Raw genomic sequence first — 9337 nt, forward strand, 5'->3', positions numbered from 1 at the left:
GTTTTACAGAGTCACAAAGAAGAGGGGTTAAAACTTATGAACCAATACCATTCAAAATATCCCATGCTTTTCTGACGCTTGATGCATCTACCTTCCCTGTTCCAAGGTCTGAATCTTTCTTTAGGACAAGTATCCAAGCTATAAATCTACAGAGTGCTTTACTTAGGAAGCCGTAACAGGCTGAGGGGCTATGTGGCCCTTGATGAGGACTCTGGAACAATCTTTAACTCTGGAATTCTGCCAAGAATGAGCAGCTCTGGGCTAGACTTAGGACAATGAAGACCGAAAGGACTGACACATTTAAACAGTTGTGGTCAGACGGCAGAGACTAGCAGCCCTAAAATAGATTGCATGCAAACTTGATAGACTGTTTTCAACTCCTTGCTTATTTATCAGAGAAATGTGTGTAGTCTTCATAAAAGCACATAGCAGGTTATATGATGTTTATATTCCCAATGCCATACTCTAAACTTGGATTTCTACAATTCACCCACAGGCTCTTGTTGTTAAGTATATATAACAGCAAAAAAAAAAAAAAAAGGGTTAGAAAAAGACTATTTCTACAATTATTCTACAAAAGTATTGAAGGTAATATATGTGAAGTGCTTAGTGCATTCAACCCTTCATTCATTCAACAAATTTTTACCGAGTACCTATTAGGCATTAGAAATTCAGTGATGAATAAAGTCTCTGGGAGAAGGTTCAGGAAGCTCAGCAATGGGGCTCACACCAGCTGCATATATCTCACCAGGGCTAGGAGGGCGAGGAGGAGGGGCAACGTCCAGGTTTTGACTCCCACACAGTCCCACCTGTGTGCTTGACTAACGAGTGAGGGCAGGCATACATCAATGACCAGGATGGCCTTCTTGTCTTACATGAAAACCAAGAGTCATGTTGTAGTTCTGTAACTCTGCCCCAAGGCACAGGTCTTAATTTTTTATTTTGGCAAAACTTCAGATAAAATGAAGTCACAGAAAAGAGCTCAAAGATGCCATATACTCTTGCTGGCTCTTTCTGGCCACAGCTTAAAGAGATACACATGAGGTCTCCTTAACTGGATTCACTTGGGATAATTTAACCTTAAAGAGGAAGCAAATGAATAACAGGTTAAGTTTTTGTTTTTAAATAATATGCAGTCACCAAGAAAGAACTGTAATTCAATTTAATCCCATTAGTTACCTGGAGGGCTTGTTAAAAGTAAGATTTATCCAGAACCCTCGGGTTCTTATATGGTCTGGTAAATCCATTGATCTAGAGATGCAAAAACCATGTCTTCACTCAGAGAAATAATTGCCGAAGTGTGGTATGTGGGGCTTTGGCACTTAGTGGGAGAGGTTCTAGTGACAGCCCCTGGCCTCACACCGAGACAGGGTTTTATTCAGTCTGTATGAGATGAGTGCTGCTGGTTGAGCTGCCGCTAATGTAAACATTTTTTTTAAGATTTTATTTATTTATTTGACAGAGAGAGAGATGGCGAGAGAGGGAACACAAGCAGGGGAAGTGGGAGAGGGAGAGGCAGCCTTCCAGCTGAGCAGGGAACCCAATGTGGGGCTCGATCCCAGGACCCTGGGATCATGATCTGAACCGAAGGCAGATGCTTAACTGACTGAGCCACTCAGGCGTCCCCGATGTAAACATTTCTTGGTCATTTGTAGGCTATGTATACGACCCGATTTGGTTTATAGATAACAAAAAGACCAACCATTAATTATTTATCTATGGGATAGAAATGTAAATAAGAAGATGGTTTAAATCTGTCCTTCCCAAACACAGCAGCCCCCGCCCCCAGCGGTGCCTGGCTTCCAGTGGCCAGAGGATCTGCTGCTTGTGTCTTGGGCCATGTGGGTGGGTGTTAAAGAGCCCATACAGTATGATGCTCATTTCTTGCATTTGAGGCAAACAGCAGGTGGACTGCCTTCTGACTGTCTTAACAGGCAAAACCACTACAAATTCCAAAATTGGGTGGGCAGTGTAAATCCATGAGAAGAGTGAAAGGGCACTGAAGGAGAAATAAGCACTTCCTATATGATGATGATGCAATGATGACAACACTCTAATGGTAGAGTATTGGAGATTATTAAATAAATGATTTCTATTTGCAGTTAACTCTAGCTCCTAATTGACTTATAACTGTCATATCAAGAGCCATATAGTGTCTTTATCACCTAAAGAGTTTATCTTTCTGTCATTCAAGTTGAGCAAGGAGGTTGAGTGGCATAAACGCAGTCCCAGTAGGAAAGAGGATGGAGAAAGCCTATCCTGATCAGTACCTAGAAATCATGGGTAAGGGTGGGGAGGCGAAGTAAGCTATTTGCCATGTGAACTGACTGGTCTGGGAGCAAAGGATTATTACATAGGTTTGAATAAAAAGCCAAAATCAAAGGAGTTTTTGACACACTCCCCATTTGGAATCTTGGAATGAGACCTCCATGCAAAGCACTCTGCCTACCTGTGGCAAGGGGTTCTGATGGATGGGTTGAACGAAAGTAGAAGAAAAGACAGTGCTCCTCGTTCCCTACAGTGTGTGCCTGGTGTGCAAAGAATACAGGAAGATGGGACACCAGTGGCTTAGTTGGTTTAGTATCTGCCTTCGGCTCCGGTCACGATCCCAGGGTCCTAGGATCGAGCCCCACATCGGGCTCCCTGCTCAGCAGGGAGCCTGCTTCTCCTTCTGCCCCTTCCCTCTGCTGGTGCTCTCTCACTCTCTCTCAAATAAATAAATAAAATCTTTAAAAAAGGAACACTAGGAGTATCTTTTGTTCTAATGTTTGGCCTTTGACCCCATACCTAACACAGGGCTCCTAAATCCCTTGGAATTTAATGGGTGAATGTCTTTTGTTCTGAGGTGACTTTTGATGGGCTCTTGAATGAGTTGCTTGTCACCAGAAAGACCAAGCCATGATAAGAAGCTTGGAATTTTCAGTCCCACCCTCCTTTCTCCAGGGAGAGGAGAAGGTCTGAAAATGGAGTTAATGATCAATCATGCCTACCTGAGGAAGCGTCCATAAAAATCCCCAAAGCATGGGGTGTGAAGAGCTTCCAAGTTGATAAACACATGCAGGTGCTGGAGGAATGGCTGGCCAGAGAGGGCATGGAAATGCCACGGCTCCTTCCCACATGCCTTGCCCTACATGTCCCTCTCCATCTGGATGTCCATCTGCATCCTTCATCATATCCTTTTTATAATAAACTGGTAACCAGTACGTAAAGTGTTTTCCTGAGTTTTGTGAGCCACTCTAGCAAATTAATTGAACCCAAGGAAGGGGTTGTGAGAACTTCTGATTTAGAGCGGATGGGTCAAGTACAGGTGACAACCTGAGCTTGCAAGTGGCCTGTGAGGTAGGGTCAGGACAGTTGCGGGGTTGAGCCCTTAACCTGTAAGATCTGATGCTACCTCCAGGTGGATAGTGCCCGAACTAGTTATATTATAGGACATCCAGGTGGTGTTGCGGAGAACTGCTTGGTGAAGGAAAACTCCCACACAGCTGTGCAGAGGTGTTGTCAGTGAGACAGCTCCCTGAGAGGAAAAGAGAAGCACAGGACAAAGACAGGTTTTCTTTATACCATATTTGGGGAAAATATGATAAGGGAAGGGGGCAATAGCTCCATGATGAAGACCGAGTTTTGACTGGTTAAATACTTCCTTGGAAGTCTTTTAAAATCAGAAGAAGGTAACATGGTTTCTTTCACCCCCCAAAGCAGCCCTCTGCTACCTAGCAGTGGGTTATGAGAAAGATCTCCTACAGGAAGTAAAAAAGCTACATTTTCTTTTCACATCTAGGTGGAATGTATAAATCACTGTATATAGTAAGTACTATTATTACCCCCCCCCCCCGTTTTACAGTCGAAGAAATTGAGGCACAGAAAGATAAGTAACTTTCTCAAAGTCAGTGACTGGGTGAGGATTTTGACTCGAGCACTCAAGATGTAGAACCCATACTCTTAACTCCTATGAAAACCTTCCTCTTGTATGGTATACATTTCAAAGAGCTTCCTACGTACGTTGCTATTAATTTCACCAAGAACAACTTTGAAATTACATTGTTTGATGACAAAAGAACTTATTTATATAAATTGTGCATATATTCTTATACATGGAGAATTATCTGTCATGATATTCACCAGGAGATTGAGAATTGTTGACCCTGGGTAGTAGAATTTGGAATGATTTTTAAATTTTTCTTTATTCTTTATTGTTTAATTAAAACTTTTATAAGATTATGGCTTCACTTTACAAGTAGAAAAATACAGTGAGGCTTGTATTAATCAGGAGAGAATTGGCTTCACTACAATAATAAATCTCAAAAACTCAGTGGCTTAACACATGCAATTTTCTTTTCTGCTGCAGATCTGGCAGCTTCCTTTTGAATCCTAACTCAGCAATTGGATCTACTTGTAGCTTATAGCTCCACCACTTCAACCCTTGGTTTCTAGGGTCATAGAGGTAAGGGATAAAGGAGAATGAAGAATTTACACCTGCTATTAAATGCCTCCATTGGTCAAGAACCAGTCACATGACCCCACTTAAACTATAAGGGGTAGGAAGTATAGTTTATCATGTGCCCCAGAAGGAAAGAACTGGACATAGGCAAACATAAGTAATCTCTATCATAATGTGATTTCCATTGCAAGAACTTAATAAAAGAGCATGGCCTCCAGAGTCAGGCTGCCTGGGTTCCTATCCCAGCTTAGGCACTGACTGACGATGTGACTTTGAGCAAGTTATGCAACAACATTGTGCTTATTTCCTCATCTGCCCAATGAGGAAAACAATATTGCTGTGCAGGTTAGATGAGGTTGTATGTTGACAAGCACAGTAAATTGTTCACAGAGATGACTAATATAACTCCTCCTATCCTTGTATGCCTGCCCATTTACACTGATTTTTCCTCTCCCCCCATAAAAGCATACAGTTAATCACCCTACCCTTGGATCTGGGTTCTACCTGTAAATTGCTTTGATTGATAGAATGTCATGGAAGTGCTATGTGGGATTTCTAAGCCTAGAATTCAATGAGCCTTGCAGCTTCTGCTCTTACTTCTTGGAATTCTGCCCTGAAACCTCCATGTGAAGAAGCCTGGCCTGGCTACTGGAGGATAAGAGGTCAGTGAAGGAGAGACAAGCTGTCCCAGTGGAGGGCCCTTATACCAAGCAACTAACAGTGACCACTAATTGCCAGACATAGGAGAAGGGACAACGAGTTAGGCTATCCGATCTGCCAGATAATTTGCAGCCATATGCATAACCTCAGGCAAGAAAGCAGAAAAACCATTCAGCTGCGTCCAGCCCAAATTGCTGACTCACAGAATCATGAGTAAATAAAATGGTGGTTGTTTTAAGCTCCTAAGTTTAGCACAGTGTCTGTCTTAGCTTCATCACACTGCTTAACACAGTGCCTGACACATAATAAGTACTTCATAGATGTCAAGTGATGTTATCACTTCTTCATCTAATTTAAAGCTCATAATATTTATAAAAGGCAGCAGAGATTTCTAATCTCATTTCATAGGTGAGGAAATGAAGGCTCAGAGGTGGTAGTTTATCTGCTATCACAGAGTCCTTAAAGAGTCAACTGAGCATTTAAGGCTTGACCTTGTAAATCCTTCTCCAGTGAAGGCCTATTCTCCACAAATAAATCCTTTCATGAATAGGAATAGGAACCACAGTGGAATATTTGCTTTTACAGTTTTTAAATTACTAATTTCCCAGCAAAATGGATAATCAAGCTCCCAGTGCTCAAGTATTTTTTTTTAAGATTTTATTTATTTATTTGAGACAGAGAGAGCAAAAGCCAGGGAGGAGTGGGGGCAGAGGGAGAGGCAGAGCAGGGACCCGGACACAGGGCTTAATACCAGGACCCTGGGATCATGACCTGAGCTGAAGGCAGACACTTAACTGACTGAGCCATCCAGGTGCTCCCAAGTATTTCTTGTTAATGACCTTTAGTACCTGTAGCATCAGGTTGAACTTCAGAGAAAAGTTGTTTTTTTTTTTAATGGCAAAGAAACTGGTTTTTTTGGAGATGTGAAAAAGATGATCTCTTTGAATCAGAAATGAGATTTGCAGGGTATCCATCAGCAGTGATCAAAATTCCCTGAAAATGAGTTCTGCCACTTTAGTGATAGACCCCACTGACCTGCCAATCACAAGTATCTACAAGTTCCAATATCCACTAGTTCCCCACAAATTCCTGCAAGCATATTTTTGGTCATGTATATATCTCTGTGATTTTTAAAGATTTTTGCTCTCTTCCAGGTGAAGGATGAGTTCTGTTCCATTGAGCCAACAGAGATCTATTTCTTCTGCATGTAAATATTTCTAATCCTTCTACCTCTGACAAAGTAGACCAGCAAATATAGCTAATTCATCTCTTCCTTTCATTCCCTCATAAACAATTCATCAGGAAGTCCTGTGAATTTTACCTTCCAACTCTACCCCAAGTACGACACTCCTTGCCATCTCTGCTATTACAGCCCCTAGGCTAAGATATCAAATTCTTTAACTTGAACTAGTGGTAGCCTTTAACTGCTTCTGCTCTCTCTAGAACAGAACTTTTTGCAATGATGGAAATGTTCTGTGCCTACACTTCCAATGGAAATATTCTATGCCTACACTTCCAATATGGCTGCCACTAACCACATGTAGTTGTTTGAAATGTGTCTGGTGTAACTTGGTAACTAAATTTTAGTTAATTTTAATTTATTTAACTTTGAATAGCCACATGAGGCTAGTGGCTACCATACTGGACAATACATATAAAGGGCATGAATTCTAATTATGTAATTTGGGGCACCTGGGTGTCTCAGTCGTTGAGCACTTGCCTTCAGCTCAGGAAGTGGTCCCAGGGTCCTGGGATCGAGCCCCACATCGGGCTCCCTGCCCGGCGGGAAGCCTGCTTCTGCCTCTCCCATTCCCCCTGCTTATGTTCCTGCTCTCACTATCTCTCTCTCTGTCAAATAAATAAATAAAATCTTAAAATAATAATAATAATAATAATTATGTAATTTGCCTGTTTAAAATCTTCCACGGCAATTAAGATAAAATACAAAGTTCCTGCCTGGCTCACAAGGTCCCTCATGGTCTGGTCCTACCTACTTTCTTCCCCTAGCTCAGTACACTCCAGGTATAAGGACCTTCTTCATGTCTCTTGAACACATCAAGTTCACTCTCTCTGACATTTGTTCTTCCTTCTTCAGTGGATCCTCACATAATTGACTCCTTCTTCTCATTCAGGTATCTGCTCAAAAGTTACTTCTTCAGAGAAATTTTTCTAGCCATCAACCCTAAAGTCTGCCCTAAATCCTAGTCTGTTCAACACATTACAAATCAGATGTTTACAACATTTATCATAAACTGAAACTATCTCACATATGTATTTATTTCCACATATTTGTTTCTAGTTTTGATTGTGTCCTCCAGCAGAAAAAAAGGCCACTAAATGCAAAGACTTGGCTTATTTATGACCATCCTAGTGTCTTGATGAATCTGGGCTCTTGAGGTGAGAGCCCAACGGCAATACCAGTGGCCCAGTGTTTCTTTGACTATTACATGTTAGGGGATTACATGTTGTTTTTCCTATGACTTAGCACTTACTGAGTGCGGGCAACATGTCTTAAAAGAGAATGAACCAGACCCTGGTGGATGGGCTTAGACTTCCTCTGCAAAGGTATGAAAGCTACAGAAATCATTTAGCCTTTTTTTCTCTTTCTCATAAGATTCTGACCGTTTCTTCTTACTAGTGGCCAAAGAAATAACCTCTGGTGAGAACGAAGTCACAAAGAGTCTTTCACATTCTCTCATCTCTCTGACCACAGTGAATGTGAATGAGAGATCTCAGGAAGAATTTTCAAAAGCTTGCTGCTCAGTCACCAACCTTTGGGAGAAGCTATGGATTGACTGCTGCCTGCGCTGAGGTCTCCAGAAACTGCGGCAGCTTTCCAGGCGAGCTCATGGTGCTGGTAATGAGACACGGCTGACACAGCTGCGTTTTAGTCCCAACCCCGGCACTGACTCACGCGGAAGCTCTCTAATTTCCTGAAGGATCTTCCACAGGGACATACCACACTTCCCAAGCCTTTCCTGATCTAAGAAACCCAGACTAGGGCACAGAGGGCGGTCGCAGCAGGTGGCAGTGGCAGAATGTTGGCTACCAGAGTGTTTAGCCTAATTAGCAAGTGGGCAGTTTCCACCTCAGTGTGTGTTCAAGCACATGGAAGTGTCCTGAAGAGTGAAGATGCCGAGTGACGACAACCGGCGTGACTATCCCCTGCCCTATGTGGCCCCCATCAAGAACCTCTCTGCCAGCCAGAAGACCTTGAAAGAGAAGGCTCCCTGGAGCAGCCTCTCCATTGAGGAGAAAATTGAATTGTTCCGCATCCAGTTCAATGAGAGCTTTGCTGAAAGGAACAGGAGCACGAATGAGTGGAAGATGGTTGTGGGCACCGCCATGTTCTTCATCGGCTTCACCGCTCTCATTCTGAATTGGGAGAAGCACTCCGTGTATGGCCCCCTCCCGCACACCTTTGAAGAGGAGTGGGTGGCCAAGCACACCAAGAGGATACTCGACATGAAGGTCAACCTGATTCAGGGCTTCTCAGCCAAGTGGGACTATGACAAGAACGAGTGGAAGAAATAGGAGCCTGCCACTCACTGATCTGAGCCTCACCTTGTTCTGCCACCTCCACACAGCTCAGCATCTTCACTGGAAACTGCTGTGTTGCAGCACCAGTGCTAATAAACGAGCAGTCTATGTGGGGGGAAAAAAAAAAAAACAAACCCAGACTAAAGATGAAACCAAATAAAGCCTAGGAATTTGGTATTTTAGTCATGTTCTTTCATGTGTCAGTACCCATAAGGCAGGTTCACACAGAGTGGCCATGAAGTAGTTAAACAGCAAAATTCCTGACTACTTCTGTAGTCAGTGAGAAATGTCTGAAGGCGTTTCATAGAATCAGGACTTGTGTGCAGAGAGGAAAATATTTCAAGTCAAGGATTCATTCATTCATTCATCAACTCCTTCATTCATTCATTTCCTGCAATAAAGATTTAGGAAGCTCCTGCTATGTGTCAATAACTCTGCAGAGGTGTGGGGAAACAGAGACGAATGCTATGTAGCCAGTGGTTTTTGACCTGAGACAATTCCCCACCACCTTTCTGATAAGAGACCAGCCCTTCCCCAGCATGACAGCATTGGCCAACTGCAGTGCTCCATTCCCCCAGCCTTAGTGACTTTCCTTTCAGGAATTTTCGTCTGGGACTAATAGCAAAGACTGCCATTTGCCTGTGGGGACAACATCCTGAAAACCTAGTACCATCGTAGCCAAACAATCCATCGTGT

At 42.8% G+C, this 9337-nt stretch overlaps 1 pseudogene; it reads left to right on the forward strand.

Annotated features, from left to right (window-relative positions):
* The first annotated feature begins 8139 nt into the window (after positions 1-8139).
* LOC114224729 (cytochrome c oxidase subunit 4 isoform 1, mitochondrial pseudogene) lies at positions 8140-8635 on the forward strand (annotated as a pseudogene).
* Positions 8636-9337: the final 702 nt, after the last annotated feature.

The sequence above is a fragment of the Eumetopias jubatus genome, unplaced genomic scaffold (genome assembly GCF_037043125.1).
Source record: "Eumetopias jubatus isolate StellerSeaLion01/CBP00866 unplaced genomic scaffold, mEumJub1_p1.0 scaffold_17, whole genome shotgun sequence".
In the NCBI taxonomy this organism is placed as follows: Eukaryota; Metazoa; Chordata; class Mammalia; order Carnivora; family Otariidae; genus Eumetopias; species Eumetopias jubatus.